Here is a 23,540-nt window from a genome sequence, read left to right on the forward strand (position 1 = left end):
CATGCCCTTCGGAATGAAAAACGCTCCGGCTACCTTTCAGTGGATGGTAGATCGGCTACTAGACGGCTTCCAGGAGTATGCCTGTGCCTATTTAGATGACATAGCCATCTTTAGCCAGACCTGGGAAGACCACCTACGCCATATAGGGGCGATCTTAGACCGTATTGGGGAAGCCGGGTTAACGTTAAAGCCCAGTAAGTGCCACATAGGTATGGCCGAGGTGCAGTATCTGGGCCACCGAGTCGGGTGTGGGCAGCAGAGACCCGAGCCAGCCAAGATTGAGGCCGTAGCTAAGTGGCCTACCCCAAGGACTAAGACTCAAGTGCTAGCGTTCCTAGGGACGGCCGGATATTATAGAAAATTTGTTCCCGACTACAGCACCCTGGCCAAACCCCTGACGGACCTGACCAAAAAGAACCTTCCCCGACTGGTTGTCTGGGCCCCAGAGTGTGAGCAGACATTCCAACAACTCAAGACAGCTCTGACTAATGCTCCTGTGTTAACTGCTCCTGATCCAACTAAAAGATTTCTTGTCCACACAGACGCTTCAATGTTTGGATTGGGGGCAGTGCTGAGCCAAGTGGGAGCCGATGGCGGAGAGCATCCCGTAGCCTACTTAAGCCGAAAGTTGTTGCCCCGTGAAGTGAGCTACGCCGCCATTGAGAAAGAATGCCTGGCCGTGGTGTGGGCCCTTAAAAAGTTACAGCCGTATTTGTATGGACAACCTTTTTCCTTACTCACAGATCACAACCCGTTGGTGTGGCTGAGCCGTGTGTCTGGGGACAATGCCAGGCTGCTGCGCTGGAGTTTGGCGCTGCAGCCCTTTGACTTCACCATCCATTACCGCCCAGGAAAACAAAACGGTAACGCCGACGGGTTATCTAGACAGACTGAACTCGAGAAGTGATCTGTGAGTACTCCCCCGGACATCCCCAAGCCGATCCGTTGGGATCAGACTGTGTATGCCGGCTTGGTTCTGGGGGAGCATTGTGGCAAACCTAGCCACTTCTGGACTGTAGTTATTAAAGGTTGTCCGTAGGCTGAATATGTACTGTGTATTTTAAACTGTGTATGTACCGTATTATGGCCGTTCGCATGCTGGCAGCCGTACGCTGCCAGCATACAAATCCCTTTCGTTTGACGAAACACGGCTATCCAGGCCGTTCGCCATACGAATGCGGGCTCCCCAGGTAGACCACCCACTCACCAGTCGTGTGGCACCAATTAACCGATTGCAACAATGTTGCAATCGGTAATTAAGGGCTCTCCTAGGTGGCCGTCGTTCGGCTACCGACCATGCGGCGGTCGGCCATCTTGGATCCTTTGTCTCTGCAGCGGTGTTCGGTCCTCGAGAGCCTGGAACTGAAAACGGCTACTCAATGATCCGAACACCGCTGGACTTCCAGAGCGTTCGGGAGTTCCGCGTTCGGCACATTCTGTTCCCCATAGATGTTCGGTACTTTTAAACCGAACTCAATGTTTTAATGTATTTTGTGCGGCGTTCGGTTAGTTTAGCTGGGATCGGAGCGGTATTCTCACTAAATGTGCCCGCCGACCCCAGCTATCTACCGAACGGTCATTCGTCTAAAAGCGAGTAAAATTGTATAAAATATAGATTTCTGTATAAATTGTCGGTTTTGCTACACGAGGGGATAATCCACTTAATCGTCCATTTTAGTGGGAGTATCCCTCTCGTGCAGCAATGCCTGTTGGGATAATTACAATGCCTGATGGGAGAAATCCCCTGTAACATCTGTAAGGAAACCCCTTGCAAGGGGAACTGCATAAATATGGAAGTCTGTGAATAAAGCAAGTTAGTTGACTCCCAAACTGTGTTTCGTCCGGTTATTGGGAGGATTGGGAATATTGCCGTGCTTTCTGCTCTGACTGTGGATTACCTGAAGATACCAACGGATATCGTGGACTAATATACTGCATTCCGTTACACTCAGTATATAGTGTATTATTGGTCTCAGTATATAGTGTATTATTGCTCTCAGTATATAGTGTATTATTGGTCTCAGTATATATTGTATTATTGGTCTCAGTATATAGTGTATTATTGGTCTCAGTATATATTGTATTATTGGTCTCAGTCAGGGGTCAAGTCCTGGGGAAAAAGGTGTGGGAACTCACCCAAGATTCCGCCCCCCCCCCCTTAAAAAAAATTACACTCCTATGCATATAGTGCAGTTCAGGGTGTGTATAATGAATGTAGTGTGTTTGTAGTGAATGCAGAGTATGGATAATGAATGTAGTGTGTTTGTAGTGAGTGCAGTGTGTATAATGAATGTAGTGTGTTTGTAGTGAGTGCAGTGTGTATAATAAATTTAGTGTGTTTGTAGTGAGTGCAGAGTGTGTATAATGAATGTAGTGTGTTTGCTGTGAGTGCAGTGTGTGTATAATGAATGTAGTGTGTTTGTAGTAAGTGTAGTGTGTATAATGAATGTAGTGTGTTTGTAGTAAGTGTAGAGTGTGTATAATGAATGCAGTGTGTTTGTAGTGAGTGCGGATTGTGTATAATAAATGTAGTGTGTTTGTGGTGAGAGCAGAGTGTGTATAATGAAGTGTTTGTAGTGAGTGCAGTGTGTATAATAAATGTAGTGTGTTTGTAGTGAGTGCAGAATGTGTATAATGAATGTAGTGTGTGTAGTGAGTGCAGTGTGTATAATGAATATAGTGTGTAGTGAGTGCAAAGTGTGTATAGTGAATGTAGTGTGTTTGTAGTGAGTGCAGAGTGTGTATAGTGAATGTAGTGTGTTTGTAGTGAGTGCAGAGTGTGTATAATGAATGCAGTGTATGTAGTGTGTTTGTAGTGAATGCAGAGTGTGTATAGTGAATGTAGTGAGTGCAGAGTGTGTATAATGAATGCAGAGTCTATATAATGAATGCAGAGTGTGTATAGTGAATGTAGTGTGTTTGTAGTGAGTGCAGAGTGTGTATAATGAATGCAGTGTATGTAGTGTGTGTGTAGTGAATGCAGAGTGTGTATAATGAATGCAGAGTGTGTATAGTGAATGTAGTGTGTGTAGTGAGTGCAGTGTGTACAGTGAATTTAGTGTGTTTGTAATGAGTACAGAGTGTGTATAATGAATGTAGTGTGTTTGTAGTAAGTGCAGATTGTGTATAATGAATGCAGTGTGTGTGCTGGATTATGTGTGTGTGTGTGTGGGTGCTGGATGATTGTGTGTGTGTGTGTGTGTGCTGGATTATGTGTGTGTGTGCTGGATGATGTGTGTGTGTGCTGGATTATGTGTGTGTGTGCTGGATTATGTGTGTGTGTGCTGGATTATGTGTGTGTGTGCTGGATGATGTGTGTGTGCTGGATTATGTGTGTGTGTGCTGGATTATGTGTGTGTGTGTGCTGGATTATGTGTGTGTGTGCGCTGGATGATGTGTGTGTGTGCGCTGGATGATGTGTGTGTGTGCGCTGGATGATGTGTGTGTGTGCTGGATTATGTGTGTGTGCTGGATTATGTGTGTGTGCTGGATTATGTGTGTGTGTGCTGGATTATGTGTGTGTGTGCTGGATTATGTGTGTGTGTGCTGGATTATGTGTGTGTGTGCGCTGGATTATGTGTGTGTGTGTACTGGATTATGTGTGTGTGCTGGATTATGTGTGTGTGTGCTGGATTATGTGTGTGTGTGTGCTGGATTATGTGTGTGTGTGTACTGGATTATGTGTGTGTGTGTGTGCTGGATTATGTGTGTGCTGGATTATGTGTGTGTGTGTGCTGGATTATGTGTGTGTGTACTGGATTATGTGTGTGTGTGTACTGGATTATGTGTGTGTACTGGATTATGTGTGTGTGTGCTGGATTATGTGTGTGTGTGTGTGCTGGATTATGTGTGTGTGTGTGTACTGGATTATGTGTGTGTGTGTGTACTGGATTATGTGTGTGTGTGCGTGTGCTGGATTATGTGTGTGTGTGCTGGATTATGTGTGTGTGTGCTGGATTATGTGTGTACTGGATTATGTGTGTGTGTGTGCTGGATTATGTGTGTGTGTGTGTGCTGGATTATGTGTGTGTGTGTACTGGATTATGTGTGTGTGTGTGCTGGATTATGTGTGTGTGTGTGTGTGCTGGATTATGTGTGTGTGTGTGTGTGTGTACTGGATTATGTGTGTGTGTACTGGATTATGTGTGTGTGTGCTGGATTATGTGTGTGTGTGTACTGGATTATGTGTGTGTGTGTGTGTGTGTGCTGGATTATGTGTGTGTGTGTACTGGATTATGTGTGTGTGTACTGGATTATGTGTGTGTGTGTGTGTACTGGATTATGTGTGTGTGCTGGATTATGTGTGTGTGTGTGTACTGGATTATGTGTGTGTGTGTGCTGGATTATGTGTGTGTGTGTGTGTGCTGGATTATGTGTGTGTGTGTGTGCTGGATTATGTATGTGTGTGTGTGTGTGTGTGCTGGATTATGTGTGTGTGCTGGATTATGTATGTGTGTGTGTGTGTGCTGGATTATGTGTGTGTGTGTGTGCTGGATGATAGGGGGGGGGTGCATTTGCTTTTAACTTTTATGTGTTTATGTTTTTTTTTTACTTTACTCCCCCCTCCCTGCTTCTTACCTTGTCAGGGAGGGGTGAGATCGCCTGGTGGTCCGGTGGAGGGTAGCAGCCGCTGCACACAGGAACCCATCACACGCGGCGTTCTTCTCCAGCTCTCTCAGTTTCATCTCTCGCGAGACTCGCCTGTGCGGAGCGTTGCCATGGTAACCCGTGGCAACGCTCTTACAGCTGCGGGTCTCGCGAGAGTTGAAGCTGAGAGAGCTGGAGAAGAACGCCGCGTGTGATGGGTTCCTGTGTGCAGTTAGCAGGGCAGGTCCTGCAGGACTGGGAACGGCGTTCCTGCTTTGGAAAAAGTGCAGGAACGCCGTTCCCAAGCGTTCCTGCAGGACTCGAGCCCTGGTCTCAGTATATAGTGTATTATTGCTCTCAGTATATAGTGTATTATTGCTCTCAGTATATAGTGTATTATTGCTCTCAGTATATAGTGTATTATTGCTCTCAGTATATCCTATAGAATGTAAGCTCGATCGAGCAGGGTCCTCTTCAACCTATTGTTCCTGTAAGTTTATTTGTAATTGTCCTATTTATAGTTAAATCCCTTCTCATAATATTGTAAAGCGCTACGGAATCTGTTGGCGATATATAAATTGCTATAATAATAATAATAATAATAGTGTATTATTGGTCTCAGTATATAGTGTATTATTGGTCTCAGTATATAGTGTATTATTGGTCTCAGTATATATTGTATTATTGCTCTCAGTATATAGTGTATTATTGCTCTCAGTATATAGTGTATTATTGGTCTCAGTATATAGTGTATTATTGGTCTCAGTATATATTGTATTATTGCTCTCAGTATATAGTGTATTATTGGTCTCAGTATATAGTGTATTATTGGTCTCAGTATATATTGTATTATTGCTCTCAGTATATAGTGTATTATTGGTCTCAGTATATAGTGTATTATTGCTCTCAGTATATAGTGTATTATTGCTCTCAGTATATTGTATTATTGGTCTCAGTATATAGTGTATTATTGGTCTCAGTATATAGTGTATTATTGGTCTCAGTATATAGTGTATTATTGCTCTCAGTATATAGTGTATTATTGGTCTCAGTATATAGTGTATTATTGGTCTCAGTATATAGTGTATTATTGGTCTCAGTATATAGTGTATTATTGGTCTCAGTATATAGTGTATTATTGGTCTCAGTATATATTGTATTATTGCTCTCAGTATATAGTGTATTATTGCTCTCAGTATATAGTGTATTATTGCTCTCAGTATATATTGTATTATTGTTCTCAGTATATAGTGTATTATTGGTCTCAGTATATAGTGTATTATTGGTCTCAGTATATAGTGTATTATTGCTCTCAGTATATATTGTATTATTGGTGTCAGTATATAGTGTATTATTGGTCTCAGTATATAGTGTATTATTGCTCTCAGTATATAGTGTATTATTGCTCTCAGTATATAGTGTATTATTGGTCTCAGTATATATTGTATTATTGCTCTCAGTATATAGTGTATTATTGCTCTCAGTATATAGTGTATTATTGCTCTCAGTATATAGTGTATTATTGCTCTCAGTATATAGTGTATTATTGGTCTCAGTATATAGTGTATTATTGCTCTCAGTATATAGTGTATTATTGGTCTCAGTATATATTGTATTATTGGTCTCAGTATATAGTGTATTATTGGTCTCAGTATATAGTGTATTATTGGTCTCAGTATATATTGTATTATTGCTCTCAGTATATATTGTATTATTGGTCTCAGTATATAGTGTATTATTGGTCTCAGTATATTGTGTATTATTGCTCTCAGTATATAGTGTATTATTGGTCTCAGTATATATTGTATTATTGGTCTCAGTATATAGTGTATTATTGGTCTCAGTATATATTGTATTATTGGTCTCAGTATATTGTGTATTATTGGTCTCAGTATATAGTGTATTATTGGTCTCAGTATATAGTGTATTATTGCTCTCAGTATATAGTGTATTATTGGTCTCAGTATATAGTGTATTATTGGTCTCAGTATATATTGTATTATTGGTCTCAGTATATATTGTATTATTGGTCTCAGTATATAGTGTATTATTGCTCTCAGTATATAGTGTATTATTGGTCTCAGTATATAGTGTATTATTGGTCTCAGTATATATTGTATTATTGCTCTCAGTATATAGTGTATTATTGCTCTCAGTATATAGTGTATTATTGCTCTCAGTATATAGTGTATTATTGGTCTCAGTATATAGTGTATTATTGGTCTCAGTATATAGTGTATTATTGGTCTCAGTATATAGTGTATTATTGGTCTCAGTATATATTGTATTATTGCTCTCAGTATATAGTGTATTATTGCTCTCAGTATATAGTGTATTATTGCTCTCAGTATATATTGTATTATTGTTCTCAGTATATAGTGTATTATTGGTCTCAGTATATAGTGTATTATTGGTCTCAGTATATAGTGTATTATTGCTCTCAGTATATATTGTATTATTGGTGTCAGTATATAGTGTATTATTGGTCTCAGTATATAGTGTATTATTGCTCTCAGTATATAGTGTATTATTGCTCTCAGTATATAGTGTATTATTGGTCTCAGTATATATTGTATTATTGCTCTCAGTATATAGTGTATTATTGCTCTCAGTATATAGTGTATTATTGCTCTCAGTATATAGTGTATTATTGCTCTCAGTATATAGTGTATTATTGCTCTCAGTATATAGTGTATTATTGCTCTCAGTATATAGTGTATTATTGGTCTCAGTATATATTGTATTATTGGTCTCAGTATATAGTGTATTATTGGTCTCAGTATATAGTGTATTATTGGTCTCAGTATATAGTGTATTATTGGTCTCAGTATATATTGTATTATTGCTCTCAGTATATATTGTATTATTGGTCTCAGTATATAGTGTATTATTGGTCTCAGTATATTGTGTATTATTGCTCTCAGTATATAGTGTATTATTGGTCTCAGTATATATTGTATTATTGGTCTCAGTATATAGTGTATTATTGGTCTCAGTATATATTGTATTATTGGTCTCAGTATATTGTGTATTATTGGTCTCAGTATATAGTGTATTATTGGTCTCAGTATATAGTGTATTATTGCTCTCAGTATATAGTGTATTATTGGTCTCAGTATATAGTGTATTATTGGTCTCAGTATATATTGTATTATTGGTCTCAGTATATATTGTATTATTGGTCTCAGTATATAGTGTATTATTGCTCTCAGTATATAGTGTATTATTGGTCTCAGTATATAGTGTATTATTGGTCTCAGTATATATTGTATTATTGCTCTCAGTATATAGTGTATTATTGCTCTCAGTATATATTGCATTATTGGTCTCAGTATATATTGTATTATTGGTCTCAGTATATATTGTATTATTGGTCTCAGTATATAGTGTATTATTGCTCTCAGTATATAGTGTATTATTGGTCTCAGTATATATTGTATTATTGCTCTCAGTATATAGTGTATTATTGCTCTCAGTATATAGTGTATTATTGGTCTCAGTATATAGTGTATTATTGCTCTCAGTATATAGTGTATTATTGCTCTCAGTATATAGTGTATTATTGGTCTCAGTATATATTGTATTATTGGTCTCAGTATATAGTGTATTATTGCTCTCAGTATATAGTGTATTATTGGTCTCAGTATATATTGTATTATTGGTCTCAGTATATAGTGTATTATTGGTCTCAGTATATATTGCTCTCAGTATATAGTGTATTATTGCTCTCAGTATATAGTGTATTATTGGTCTCAGTATATATTGTATTATTGCTCTCAGTATATAGTGTATTATTGGTCTCAGTATATTGTGTATTATTGCTCTCAGTATATTGAGTATTATTAGTACCGCCCCCTCCCTGTCACGTGATCCCTATGTGACCGGCATGTAACGCGCATGCGCACGCTGTGCTGCCGCACGTCATCATCCGCGCACGAGCAGCGGGAGCGCGCCCTGGCCGGTGGCTGGAGTCCGGGACGGACTGAGTGAGAAAGCTCCAGGGTCACAGCATGGCGGCTCCCACCACGACCACTGCCGGACTGAGCCCTCACTGAGACCGCGAGCACCGACTGCAAGAGGTTAGTCATCATAATGTGGGCACCAACCGCCTCACATAGAGCCCAGCCTGGGTCAGTATTATACCATAACCACCATTACCATCACTGCCAGCCATACCATAACCACCACTACTATCACTGCCAGCCGTACCATAACTACCACTTCCAGCCAGCCATAACCACCACTACCATCACTACCAGCCATACCATAAACACCACTATCATCACTGCCAGCCATACCATAACCATCACTATCAGCCATACCATAACCATCACTACCAGCCAGCCATAACCATCACTATCAGCCATACCATAACCATCACTACCAGCCAGCCATAACCATCACTACCAGCCATAACCATCACTACCAGCCATAACCATCACTACCAGCCATAACCATCATTACCAGCCATAACCATCACTACCAGCCATAACCATCACTACCAGCCATAACCATCACTACTGTAGCGGATTGGTACCGGGCTGTCCCACGACATGTATGAGAATAAGTGTATTTGGTCATATGGCTGGTTTAATGTGTGTGAACATGTATAGAAATCATGGTATCCGGTTATAGTGACAGTTAAATGTATGTAAAGAATTGTATTCCTCTAGTTGTTCGGTAGAATCATTCAAATAAAACAAGGGAATGAAACTACCGAACAACCAGACCACCCCGTGTAAAGTGTGCCTTCAATTACCGTTTGCAACAATGTTGCAAACGGGTAATTACCTATTCCTGCAGTGTGATCTTTGTTCTCTGGGTGGCCGCCATTCGGGATGCGAACACGTGGCGGCCGCCATCTTAAACTGCCGAACAGCGGTGTTTTGCCGTCGAGTGTCTGGAACCAAAATCGGACACTTGACTAGGCAAACACCGCTGAGACCTCCAGACTCCTAATACTTCGTGGGGAAACTACCGAACGGCCCGCCGTTCGGTAGAAAGAACCCCACAAACTAGGGGATTCATCCGAATCCCAGTCAGGCCACTTGGCAGTAATATTTCACCCCTTTGCATTCGCCTGTTTGTGACCGACCGCAGGGCCAGAATACATGGAACTGTTTTCGGATACTTTACCTCTGCGGTCGGTCCAAACTTCAAAGTCCCATAACTCCCGAACGCTTCATCCGAATGGGCTAATTTTTAAGTATGTTGGTCCCCCAGAATAGAGCTATCTGGGGATGTTGGATTTGTGGATGTACCCCAAGTATTTAGGGTACATCCAAAACTCGGGGAAAACTGTGTACACAATAAGGGGATTATGATGCTAGAGGAGGGGAGGAGATCTGTGGGAGGTTACTACTTAAAGATTGGATAATGTCTTAAGTGATAGAACCTCCTCCCTTGCATGGGAGAGGGCTTTATAAGGAACTGTGGAATAAAGCTTGTCAGTTCTACTCCTGAAACTGTGTGTCGTCCAGTTATTGGGATTGCGATGGGGATACTGCTGTATTATTTTACCTGCTGGAAACCTTGCCTGTGGACTTAACATCACCTTGTTCCTGAGCCTCACTGGGATCTCTAGTGGAGAATAGCTGTGCAAGATCGGCTCTCCGCTACAACTACCATCACTACCAGCCATAACCGTCACTACCAGCCATAACCGTCACTACCAGCCATAACCGTCACTACCAGCCATAACCGTCACTACCAGCCATAACCGTCACTACCAGCCATAACCGTCACTACCAGCCATAACCGTCACTACCAGCCATAACCGTCACTACCAGCCATAACCGTCACTACCAGCCATAACCGTCACTACCAGCCATAACCGTCACTACCAGCCATAACCGTCACTACCAGCCATAACCGTCACTACCAGCCATAACCGTCACTACCAGCCATAACCGTCACTACCAGCCATAACCGTCACTACCAGCCATAACCGTCACTACCAGCCATAACCGTCACTACCAGCCATAACCGTCACTACCAGCCATAACCGTCACTACCAGCCATAACCGTCACTACCAGCCATAACCGTCACTACCAGCCATAACCGTCACTACCAGCCATAACCGTCACTACCAGCCATAACCGTCACTACCAGCCATAACCGTCACTACCAGCCATAACCGTCACTACCAGCCATAACCGTCACTACCAGCCATAACCGTCGCTACCAGCCATAACCGTCGCTACCAGCCATAACCGTCGCTACCAGCCATAACCGTCGCTACCAGCCATAACCGTCGCTACCAGCCATAACCGTCGCTACCAGCCATAACCGTCGCTACCAGCCATAACCGTCGCTACCAGCCATAACCGTCGCTACCAGCCATAACCGTCGCTACCAGCCATAACCGTCGCTACCAGCCATAACCGTCGCTACCAGCCATAACCGTCGCTACCAGCCATAACCGTCGCTACCAGCCATAACCGTCGCTACCAGCCATAACCGTCGCTACCAGCCATAACCGTCGCTACCAGCCATAACCGTCGCTACCAGCCATAACCGTCGCTACCAGCCATAACCGTCGCTACCAGCCATAACCGTCGCTACCAGCCATAACCGTCGCTACCAGCCATAACCGTCGCTACCAGCCATAACCGTCGCTACCAGCCATAACCGTCGCTACCAGCCATAACCGTCGCTACCAGCCATAACCGTCGCTACCAGCCATAACCGTCGCTACCAGCCATAACCGTCGCTACCAGCCATAACCGTCGCTACCAGCCATAACCGTCGCTACCAGCCATAACCGTCGCTACCAGCCATAACCGTCGCTACCAGCCATAACCGTCGCTACCAGCCATAACCGTCGCTACCAGCCATAACCGTCGCTACCAGCCATAACCGTCGCTACCAGCCATAACCGTCGCTACCAGCCATAACCGTCGCTACCAGCCATAACCGTCGCTACCAGCCATAACCGTCGCTACCAGCCATAACCGTCGCTACCAGCCATAACCGTCGCTACCAGCCATAACCGTCGCTACCAGCCATAACCGTCGCTACCAGCCATAACCGTCGCTACCAGCCATAACCGTCGCTACCAGCCATAACCATCACTACCAGCCAGCCATAACCACCAATGCCATCACTACCAGCCAGCCATAACCACCAATGCCATCACTACCAGCCAGCCATAACCACCAATGCCATCACCACCAGCACCATCACTGCCTGCCAGCCATAACCACCAATGCCATGACCACCAATACCATCACTGCCTGCCATACCATAACTACCAATACTATCACTTCCAGCCATACCATAACCACAACCACCAATACCATCATTACTAGCCAGCCATACCATAACCACCAATACCATCACTACCAACCATAACCACAACCACCAATACCATCACTCCCAGCTAGCCATACCATAACCACCAATACCATCACTACCAGCCAGCCATAACCACCAATGCCATCACTACCAGCCAGCCATAACCACCAATGCCATCACTACCAGCCAGCCATAACCACCAATGCCATCACTACCAGCCAGCCATAACCACCAATGCCATCACTACCAGCCAGCCATAACCACCAATGCCATCACTACCAGCCAGCCATAACCACCAATGCCATGACCACCAGCACCATCACTGCCTGCCAGCCATAACCACCAATGCCATGACCACCAATACCATCACTGCCTGCCATACCATAACTACCAATACTATCACTTCCAGCCATACCATAACCACAACCACCAATACCATCATTACTAGCCAGCCATACCATAACCACCAATACCATCACTACCAACCATAACCACAACCACCAATACCATCACTCCCAGCTAGCCATACCATAACCACCAATACCATCACTACCCAGCCAGGCAGCGATACCATAACCACCAATACCATCACTTCCTAACCAGCCACACCGGGCAATAACAACCAATACCATCACCACCCACAATACCCGCCTATATACTCTGTGTGTCAGCATCAGGACAATACTCTCCCATGCTGGGTATTACTGATAATGACTGGCACTATGGCTATTACTGATCCTGGCTGGCCCTGCTATCATTACATTGACTGGCACCAGGTTTGTAATATGACCAGTAATGCCATGAGCACTGCTATAACTGCCATCCTGACTGGGCACTCTTACCACTGGGTGCTCGGTTATTAACTGGCACTCTGAATATTAGTATTTTAGTGTTGGGGGCACTTTATTGGTGGCACTCTGTTAGTATTGGTGTTGGTGGCACTCTGGCTGTGGTATTGGTATTGGTGGCACTCTGGCTGTGGTATTGGTATTGGTGGCACTCTGGCTGTGGTATTGGTATTGGTGGCACTGTGACTGGGGTATTGATATTGTTGGAGCTATGGTGTTACCATTAATGTCACCATGACTGGGCATTACTATTAATGCCATTCTGATTGGTCTTCTGTCACTTGCTTGGCTGCAGCACAATAATTTAACTTTTGGGTCATTGTCAGTGGCATTACTGTGACTGGCACCATGGTATTAAGATGAATGCCATCCTGGCTGATGCGTGGGTATTATTGGCAGTCTCACTAGGGCATTACTGCTATTGGATGTTAGGCCAAGTCATTTCTTTGACTGGCACAGTGACCGTGTCATTACTATGAATATAACTTGGCTTGGGCGTGATCCTTGCTACCCCAGATGGTGACTGGCAGAGATAGATGGCAGAGGGAACATTTTCTATGAAGAGTTGGTTACTTCCATCTCTGGAACTGATGGCGTTTAACTGACCTATAAAGGAGACCAATGCCAGTAGACTTTGTAACTGTTGAATAGGAATTGATTGGATACCTGCAGGTAGGGTATCATTAGTGGCCTGCATAGCAGGAAGTACTGCTGATGTTTCTCCAACATATGGTGTAGGACGGTGGTACCCATCAGGGATGGCAGTACTTTTATTGCTGAGAGAAGTGATGTACGACATCACTAAATAAATGCTGAGTAATGAGCATTGTATAAATGTCATCTACAAATAATACTGACACACAAAGGACATGTCGCACAAAAACACCAGAATAAAACCCTAAAAATAATGTAACCATATATAATAAATCACCATCAATGTTAATGAAAAAAAACGGGATTTCACCTTAAGCGACAAAATTTTGTGGTGCCTGCCAATAACCAAAGCAGTAGCGGTAATTCTTCATAATCTGGAGGATGCAATAAATACTTTCACTTTTTGGAAGGCCTGCTCCATCTAAATGTGCTCGCATGGCAGTATCCCTCTGTAAATGGCACGAAAAACTACACTTGGGTGTGATAGCAAAAATTACAAACAACTTTTCAGGTTCAGACTAAGTTAAAGGACCACTCTAGTGCCAGGAAAGCATACTCGTTTTCCTGGCACTAGAGTGCCCTGAGGGTGCCCCCACCCTCAGGGGCCCCCTCCCGCCCGGCTCTGGAAAGGGGAAAGGGGTAAAAACGTACCTTTTTCCAGCGCTGGGCGGGGAGCTCTCCTCCTCCTCTCCGCCTCCGTTCCTCCCCGTCGGCTGAATGCGCACGCGCGGCAAGAGCTGCGCGCGCATTCAGCCGGTCACATAGGAAAGCATTCATAATGCTTTCCTATGGACGCTTGCGTGCTCTCACTGTGATTTTCACAGTGAGAATCACGCAAGCGCCTCTAGCGGCTGTCAGTGAGACAGCCACTAGAGGAAATAGGGGAAGGCTTAACTAATTGATAAACATAGCAGTTTCTCTGAAACCGCTATGTTTATAAAAAAATTAGTTAACCCTAGCTGGACCTGGCACCCAGACCACTTCATTAAGCTGACGTGGTCTGGGTGCCTAGAGTGGTCCTTTAAGATGTTTGTGCTTCGAGAAGCAAGGAGCATGCACGTTTTCTAGCACTTGGTTGAGAATGGACCAATGAAAGTGACTCATGCATAATGGGAGAGAGTACCATTTAGTTCCTTTAAGTGTATCTTCTATCAAGAAAGTGAATGATTTTGTGTATATGTGAGCTGATCTTTAGGCTGTAATCCAAACTTTTTTGAGAGGCTTAAAGGCCAACCTTCTGTCCACAGACTATGTGCCTGGTCCCTAGAGCTATTGAAAAGGGCCATTGTGACTGTGGGGAAGGGTATGGTAGCCCTGGACACTTACTGTGTTTCCCAGCCAGACTTGAGGACCTTCTTGGGATCACCTGGACTCGTTTTACACATTGAGCGCCCAGTAAATCTTTAAGCGGGTATCGCTTGGTCCCTCTCCCTCCAAATAGAGAGCTATTTGGAGGACAGGCATTGGAGGATACCCAGGGCTTGCGAGCACTCGCTTTCCCACAGGTGCTGGAATATCTATTGTGAAAACGGGACTAAGGTGCCACATGCTTGGAACTCCTCCCCAGATCGGTGAGTAGCCATGACCTGGTAAAACATATATCACGCTGTAACTCGGGTACAGTTTTCCTGATCAGAGCAATATTTGTACAGTGAGAGTGCTTGGTGATGAGCTTTTCAGGGATATATATTGTATGGGGATACAGTCTAGGGCAGGCATAGGCAACCTTCGGCACTCCAGATGTTTTGGACTACACCTCCCATGATGCTTTGCCAGCGTTATGGGGTATGTAGTCCACAGCATCTGGAGTGCCGAAGGTTGCCAATCCCTGATCTAGGGAAAGGGGTTTTGGCAGACATTTTGTGTGCTGTGCCTCTGGGACTGTAAGGACGCAGTGGGGAGCCAACTGTTAGCTGGGTATAATGTAATTAAACAGGCATGTTGGGCACCATTATAACTTTAATTGAAATGAAGTTGTTATGGTGCCAGGAGGTCCCCTGCGGCCCTATTACCTTAAGGGTTTAAACCATTCTCGAGCGATTTAACCCCAAAGTGAGCCTTCAGCGCTGATCTCAACTTCCCTCAGACGGCATCCGGCTTCTGAAATCTCACTTTCAGGAAGCGATGAGTGTCGCTGGACAGGGCGTTGCTGGTTGACTCAGAGTGGTCAGCTGACACTTTACCAATCAGTGACACTCCATTCATAAAACTGGTTCGAAAATGGTCTGTTAAGTTGAGTTTGGCATCGGAGGTTCATTTTAGGGTTAACCCGTACACTGTAAAATGTGAATTGCATAGATGACCCCCTGCAGGGAGAGCCAACAGTGTCTTGTATAAATAGCTATATTCTGTACGATAAAGGTCATTCTACTCCTTACATTCGGACTACTCTAATGTGTGGGGGAAAGGTTATAGTAAAGCTAATATCACTGCTCTAGAGGAGAGTAGGTCTCCAGACCTATACTCACTGCAGCCTAGGCCGGTGGAAGAGGTCCTCAAAATCCCAAGTCAAGCTTCGGTCCCTGGTAGCAGCTAGGAAGATGACCTGGCAGAGGTACTCAGTCGGAGTACAGGAACTCCGTCACATTTATTTATTTTCATAGGGTCTTACTGGCTTGGTCAGTACATACTTAAGTGCCATGTGCCTATATGTACAATTGCATTTGGTCCTCCTGGCTTAGCAAAGAAACACTGGTCTAACCCTTCTGAACCTCAAAAGAAATATGCAGTAATTACTCAAACCAGCAGCTAAATAGTGTAAAACAAGACTTTCTTTGTATTCAAGGCTGTCAAGGCACAGCCTGGCATGCAGTGTAATTAATCATGCATCCCATGATGCTGTGCATAGGTGCTTACATCATAATGGAATAAATTTGCAGGTGCTTTCTCACAGAACTGGCCCATGTTGGGAATACGGGATGCTTACTGCACATATGTGATGTAGAGGTAAACTTTAGTGATATTTACTATTGTAACAGAGGAATTTAGTAAAACTGTAATGTGTGGGCATTTATTTGTCCCTTATCTAAAGGTATTGGATAGTAAAAGGCAATAATATGAAAAAAATAAGGATTCTTTTTTTTTTTCTACCAGGCATAGCAATTACTGTGAACTAAAGGGGTTAAATGTAGGGTGCGTGCTTTATTTTGGTACTGAGATTCCCGTGAGGCCAGAACATACCTCTGGGATATTGTGTTCTTCGTAGTTGCAGTGAATTGATTTGGTTGCTTCTATCATCCTGCCTTATTGGAGGCTCCTGGCTTAGAGAGGGTTAAATAAGGACCGCAGATCATGACTTATTCCTGCAGCCCATTGTGGCGTGACTACAGCCAGAGATACATAATCCAATGAATATATCCGTAATGTATCGAGAGGATGGAGTCTGTACAGGGCTGGGTATCCTTTTGATCCTAGTGACGTGGTTGGTGCTGCAGTAGCAGTAGAAATCTCATAGGCCTCAGAATGTGTCATTGCTAAAAATCGGCTCACAAAGGACTTGCCTCCAACCTGTGCTCAGCATTAACTATTTATTATACGGAAGATGACTGCGCTCGGGTGTCTGTTACTTCAGTGGAGGAATATGTATATTTCATGTACAGGTCGTTTCAGGTTTTTGAAGATCGAGCTAAAGTGAAGGACCTCTTCTTCCACATTATTTGTGAGGTAATCTTGTCGTTTGCCGAGATCTTATATTGCTGGATATTTATATTCTTATATTCTTTTATTCTTGATATGTCTGAATATTCAGCCCTTTTTAATGACTGTTATAGGCCAGAGATAATCACAGCAGGCTGTGTGTGTGTATAAATATATATTATTTTTGTGGAAGCAGACTTTTGGAGGGCTGTGATACATATGTTTTCATATCCACTCCTATTGCTTAAGCTGACATACTGTATACAGTAGACTGCCCCTGTGCCTACAGTTGTCCATAGCCCTCTCTGACACCTCTAGAAACATAGAATGTGACGGCAGATAAGGACCATTCGGCCCATCTAGTCTGCCCAATTTTCTAAATACTCTCATTAGTCTCTGGCCTTATCTTATAGTTAGGATAGCCTTATGCCTATCCCACGCATGCTTAAACTCCTTTACTGTGTTAACATAGCAACATAGAATGAGACGGAAGATAAGAACCATTCGGCCTATCTAGTCTGCCTAATTTTCTAAATACTTTTAATTAGTCCCTTATCTTAAGTCTAGGATAGCCTTATGCCTATCCCATGCATGCTTAAACTCCTTTGCGGTGTTAACCTCTACCACTTCAGCTGGAAGGCTATTCCATGCAACCACTACCCTCTCATTAAAGTAATACCTCCTGATATAATTTTTAAGCCTTTGCCCCTCTAATTTAAGACTGTGTCCTCTTGTTGTGGTGGTTTTTCTTCTTTTAATCATAGTCTTGTACTTTAATGTGTTGATTCCCTTTATGTATTTAAATGTTTCTATCAAATCCCCCCTCTCTCGTCTTTCCTCCAAGCTATGCATGTTAAGATCCTTTAAAGGGACACTATAGTCACCTGAACAACTTTAGCTTAATGAAGCAGTTTTGGTGTATAGAACATGCCCCTGCAGCCTCACTGCTCAATCCTCTGCCATTTAGGAGTTAAATCCCTTTGTTTATGAACCCTAGTCACACCTCCCTGCATGTGACTTGCACAGCCTTCCATAAACACTTCCTGTAAAGAGAGCCCTATTTAGGCTTTCTTTATTGCAAGTTCTGTTTAGTTAAGATTTTCTTATCCCCTGCTATGTTAATAGCTTGCTAGACCCTGCAAGAGCCTCCTGTATGTGATTAAAGTTCAATTTAGAGATTGAGATACAATTATTTAACCCCTTAAGGACCAAACTTCTGGAATAAAAGGGAATCATGACATGTCACACATGTCATGTGTCTTTAAGGGGTTAAGGTAAATTACATCTGTTTGAAATGAAACCAGTTTTTTTTTCATTGCAGGCTCTGCCAATCATAGCCAGGGGAGGTGTGGCTAGAGCTGCATAAACAGAAACAAAGTGATTTAACTCCTAAATGACAGTGAATTGAGCAGTGAAATTGCAAGGGAATGATCTATACACTAAAACTGCTTTATTTAGCTAAAGTAATTTAGGTGACTATAGTGTTCCTTTAACCTTTCCTGGTAACTTTTATCCTGCAATCCATGGACCAGTTTAGAGAGAGAGTTCAGAGAAGAGCTACTAAAGTATCAATATCCTTCTGGAGATATGGTCTCCAGTACTGTGTACAGTACTCCAAGTGAGGTCTCACCAGTGTTCTGTACAATAGCATGAGCACTTCCCTCTTTCTACTGCTAATACCTCTCCCTATACAACCAAGCATTCTGCTAGCATTTCTGTCTGTCTACCTTTAAGTCATCTGAAATGATTACTCTTAAATCCGTTTCCTCAGATGTTGATGCATTATCTTGCATTTATCCACATTAAATGTCAGTTGCCACAACTCTGACCATTTTTCTAGTTTACCTAAATCATTTGCCATTTGGCTTATCCCTCCTGGAACATCAACCCTGTTACATATCTTAGTATCATCAGCAAAAAGACACACCTTACCATCAAGACCTTCTGCAATATCACTAATAAAAATATTAAAGAGAATGGGTCCAAGTACAGATCCCTGAGGTACCCCACTGGTGACAAGCCCAAGCTTCGAATATACTCCATTGACTACAACCCTCTGTTGCCTGTCACTCAGCCACTGCCTTACCCACTCAACATTATTGGAATCCAAACTTAGAGATTGCAGTTTATTGATAAGCCTTCTATGTGCAACAGTGTCAAAAGCCTTACTGAAATCTAGGTAAGCAATGTCTACTGCACCACCCTGATCTATAATTTTAGTTACCCAATCAAAAAAAATCAATAAGATTAGTTTGGCATGATCTCCCTGAAGTAAACCCATATTGTCTCTGATCTTGAAATCCATGTGTTTTTAGATGTTCAACAATCCTATCCATTAACATGGTTTCCATTACTTTCCCCACTCCTGAAGTAAGGCTTACTGGCCTATAGTTGCCCGACTCCTCCCTATTACCTTTCTTGTGAATGGGCGCAACTATGGTTGTATTCTCTCGTCATGTGAAAATTAAATTCTATGCTTTTTATAAGTAACGGTTGGCAGACCACAGGGATTGCTGCGCCTGCGGCATTGGTCTAATAAGGCTTCCTTTTGGAAAGTGTTTCAGTTGCAGACGAAACCTCGTAATGACACAGGGGTAGGTGGTCCGGACTTCTAGGTAAGTTATTTTTTTTTTTTAACAAAAACAAAGTGCAAGTGCACCAAAAGGGGGCATCATTCGAAATAGAGCCCATAATACCATTGGAGTTGGGGGAAGAAAAGGTTTATTAATTGGACAGTAGTTTCTCTTTTTTTAAAGGGACTGTTTGCAGCAAAACAACTTGGCTCTATGAAGTTGTTTTGCTGCATAGGTTATGCCCCAATTCTTTGCCATTTATGAGTTCAATCGCTTTGTTTACACAACCCTAATCACACCTCCACTGGCTCACACAGCCTTCTTAAACACTTCCTGAGAATTATTAAAATAAAATAAATGGAAAAATTCCCCCCAGTATTTTCAATTACGAGTTTCTTATCTCCTGCTCTGTTTATACCCTACTAGAGCCTACAACAGCCTCAGGTGTGTGATTTAAGTTTAATTCACTGAACAGGAGATACAAACTTGTAAAGAAAACACATTGTGCTGTCAGATATGATTTTAAAATGAAACCATTTTATTTTAATGCAGACTGTGTAAAGTCAGTCAGGTGAGGTATGCCTGGGACTTTATTATTATTCTCAAGACGTGTGCATGTCGGAAAAATTCAGTTTGACTGAATCACTTCGTCTGAAGATAAAATTACTTTTTTGGTAGTTTGATAGTCGTCCAGGTGGTGGTTTAGCCTGTCTGAATATTATCTATACAAAATATTTGAAAAAGTGATTTGGACAATCTAAAAGGGGGTGAAATTGTGTCTACTGGCGTTTTGCAGTATATACATATTATAAAATGTAAACAATGTCCAATAACCTGATAGGCAAATGTACTCACCATTTGGTTCACAGAACAAGAAAGTAATTGAAAGAGGTGCAAAAAAAGTGTGTGTGTGTATATATATATATAAAAATTTTCTTTTCTTCAAATTTGTAGTAAGGTGCACTCACAGGGCTTCATAAATAGCTTACTTTATTCTTAAGTGTAAATTACATGTGTAGATACATCAATTCTTAATCGACGTTTCGACCCATATAGGGTCTTTTTCACAAAAATTGTGCCGAGAAACTCGTCTACGGTATATTGCTCTCCATACTATGTATCACTATCTCCCTCTTTTATTTCTGTATTTAAAAAAAAAAAAAAAAAAAATTTAATCCATTATCTATAGGAATGTATTCTTAACAGGGATAGGCTACCTTCAGCACTCTGGATGTGGACTATATCTCCCCTAATGCTTGGCAAGCATTATGGGAGATGTAGCCTACACCTGGAGTGCCGAAGGATGATTTTATTTAATTACATAGTTTCCCTTTAACTAGTGGCTCGGTCTTCAATTGTAGTAGAATTTATGGCAAAATATTCCTACAAAACACATTAATTGGACTCTTCCCTGGGGAAGGCAGGCTGCTGCAGCAAACCGTTTATGAGCAGTTGCCTAAGGTCTGAATAGTACGACGTACCTGTTCAAGACAGTAGGAACACACTAAAGAAAGGTACTGGTGGCTGACCTAGAGGACTGTTCTATTATACGAAAACTCCATGAAATATGGCTGATGTGTTTCATTCTTGCTAGAGTTTTTTAATCTAATATTAATGCACAGGGTGTTAGCTCTGATCCTATTTCGGTAATGTAAGATTGAGTCACAGAACAAAGGTTCATTTCTATTTTAATAGACGTTACAGCTACTTATTAAGATCGGCTTCTAGATACCAGAAAACCCATGGAAATCTACTGTATTGAGAGTTTGGCTCACTTGGGGTTGATCTGAGTTGTGAGAGAATATTCTGCCTTGTCAGATAGCACAGCTTGGCCTAATTCTGATTTAGAATGTGATGTAATATCTTGGTAATGATGGCCATACCTGTAAAGCTCACCAGAAATCTCTGCTAGCTTGAGTGTGGAGAGATTTCCACAAGTTGTGCTTAAGGACACATGACATGTGTGACATGTCATGATTCCCTTTTATTCCAGAAGTTTTGTCCTTAAGGGGTTAAGCAGAGTGGGTACCAATAAACATGTGGCCATGTGCACTTACGTTTCATTCAGCGCTCCCTGTGTGGGTTTTGTTTATTGTTTTGAGCCCACTCCATGTTAGTCAGAAAACCCGAGGCCTGGCAAATCAACCCTTTTGTTGCTAAAGATTGGCAAACGTTTTACAGTCAAGCAGCATCTTTACCTCTGCTGCCCGGAAACATGCAAGCATTTCCTTGAGCAGCACTGATAAGCTTGGAGCATATTATTATTATTATTATTATTATTATTATTATTATTATTATTATTATTATTATTATTTATATATTGCCATCAAATTCCGTAGCGCTGTACAATGGATGACGCTCTCGTCCTATCGCTGGCCGCCCAAAGAGAGCAAAGCTTTCGAGAGTTTGAAAGGAAAGTGAGCCGGCCGGTGCTTGGGGAACTTCACTTAAGTTTTCAACCGTTCAAAAATAGTTTAACATTTTAAAGTGGCTGGTTTGCACTGTGGGCACCATAACCACTTCATTGGCATGAAGTGGTTTTGGTGCCAGGAATGTTGTAAGCTTAATGGCTAGCCAAGAACTTTGTGTAAAAGCGCTTTAGTGACTAGCTCTCTGCATTTAATTTTTTTTCCCCATCTTTTGTCTATTTTCACAAATCTTAATACTTTTTATTTTATGTTTTAAATGTAATATTTTTCTTCCTATTATTTGCCACGATAGTTCATTAACTTTTTGCGCTCTCTCCCAGATTATGGTTTATGTACATTTCCAAATTATGACTGGCGGTGGTTTTATGAGACTTTAACAGGAACCAGTGTTCTGAACACTATTTTATTTTCAAAATATTCACGCTGCATGCATTCAAGCTGTTAATATTGCAGTGTTCGTTTTCTGGTGATTGGAATCTTCAGCATCACATTTCCACATAGTCATGTCATGAAAGTTTTATTGCATCTCCTTGTTCTGTGTGGATGTTAATGGAGATTATTGGAAGGAAAACCTGAACTACTGATGGTAAAAATGAAAGCAACTGCCAAAAGTGCCTGTCCTTCAAATCACAGTAAACTCATGTATTTCCACTTATAGGATAAAGACCAGCATTGTATATCATTTTATTTTTAGCAGCTTCTAGTACTCTGACTGTTGTCCTTAGTAATATCCTTGTGGGAATGTATCGGCCATGGTGAGCGTGATGCCATTTTTCACTTTATTTGTGCTGCGGTCATTTTGGTTTTATGCAAGCTATGGTAAAGCAGATGAAAGAGAAAATTCGCGTTTGTAAAGTGGCAACACACGTTTTGTGCTGTGCAATATGTAGTCCCTAAATTAACATTGCAGCTAGTTAGAGACGTTCTACTTGTTAGAATGTAGTGAAGCACTAATTAAAGAAACACTACCACGATAGGATGCTGGAGTTGTTATGGTGCTAGAAGTGCCTTTCCCCCTCCCCCAATGTAAATGGTCATATTTTCAAATGGTTTCAATTCTTACCTGGGGTCCGTACGGTGCCCCCTGCCTCTCAGAGAGACGGAAGATTTCTGTCTGAGATAAACCTGAGTGTCCGGGCTAAGCCCACTGACTGAACAATAAACTGATGCACGTAGCCTGCATGTAACTGGCCTGCAATGCTGGGCTTATCTCCGTAGAATCAGCATGAGTTTACGACTTTCGGACCAGAATTAGTAGGGAGCTGCAGGCTCCAGATGTCAAATTGTTCCAAAATGGTTTGACCACTTATTCTTCGTGGGTCCAAGGGTATTCTTAGCACCATAACCAATACAGTGCGCAGTAGTAGTTTTGGTGCTTGGAGTTTTCATTTAATACTATGCCATCTCATACTATTTTCATATTCTACCTCTCTCCAGCCAAATGCATTGAAATGTAAACTCTGACGTCATGGGAGTTTTCTTCCCATATCCTTCAGGTGTCATTGTCACAGTGCAT

The 23,540-nt window shown here is 42.2% G+C and overlaps 1 protein-coding gene across 4 annotated transcripts in view; it reads left to right on the top strand.

Annotated features, from left to right (window-relative positions):
* Nucleotides 1-23,540, top strand: part of CCSER2 (coiled-coil serine rich protein 2) — a 198,945-nt gene that overhangs the window by 43,426 nt on the left and 131,979 nt on the right. For 3 of the 4 annotated variants that reach the window (XM_063435386.1, XM_063435389.1, XM_063435388.1), the window contains exon 1: nt 8,555-8,666. The exons of the other annotated variant lie outside the window; for it this stretch is intronic. The gene's annotated coding sequence lies outside the window, so the exon portion shown is untranslated. Of the gene's footprint in view, nt 1-8,554; nt 8,667-23,540 lie in introns of those variants that run through there. 4 annotated transcript variants of the gene reach the window in all.

Source organism: Pelobates fuscus, chromosome 10 (genome assembly GCF_036172605.1).
Source record: "Pelobates fuscus isolate aPelFus1 chromosome 10, aPelFus1.pri, whole genome shotgun sequence".
Taxonomy (NCBI): Eukaryota; Metazoa; Chordata; class Amphibia; order Anura; family Pelobatidae; genus Pelobates; species Pelobates fuscus.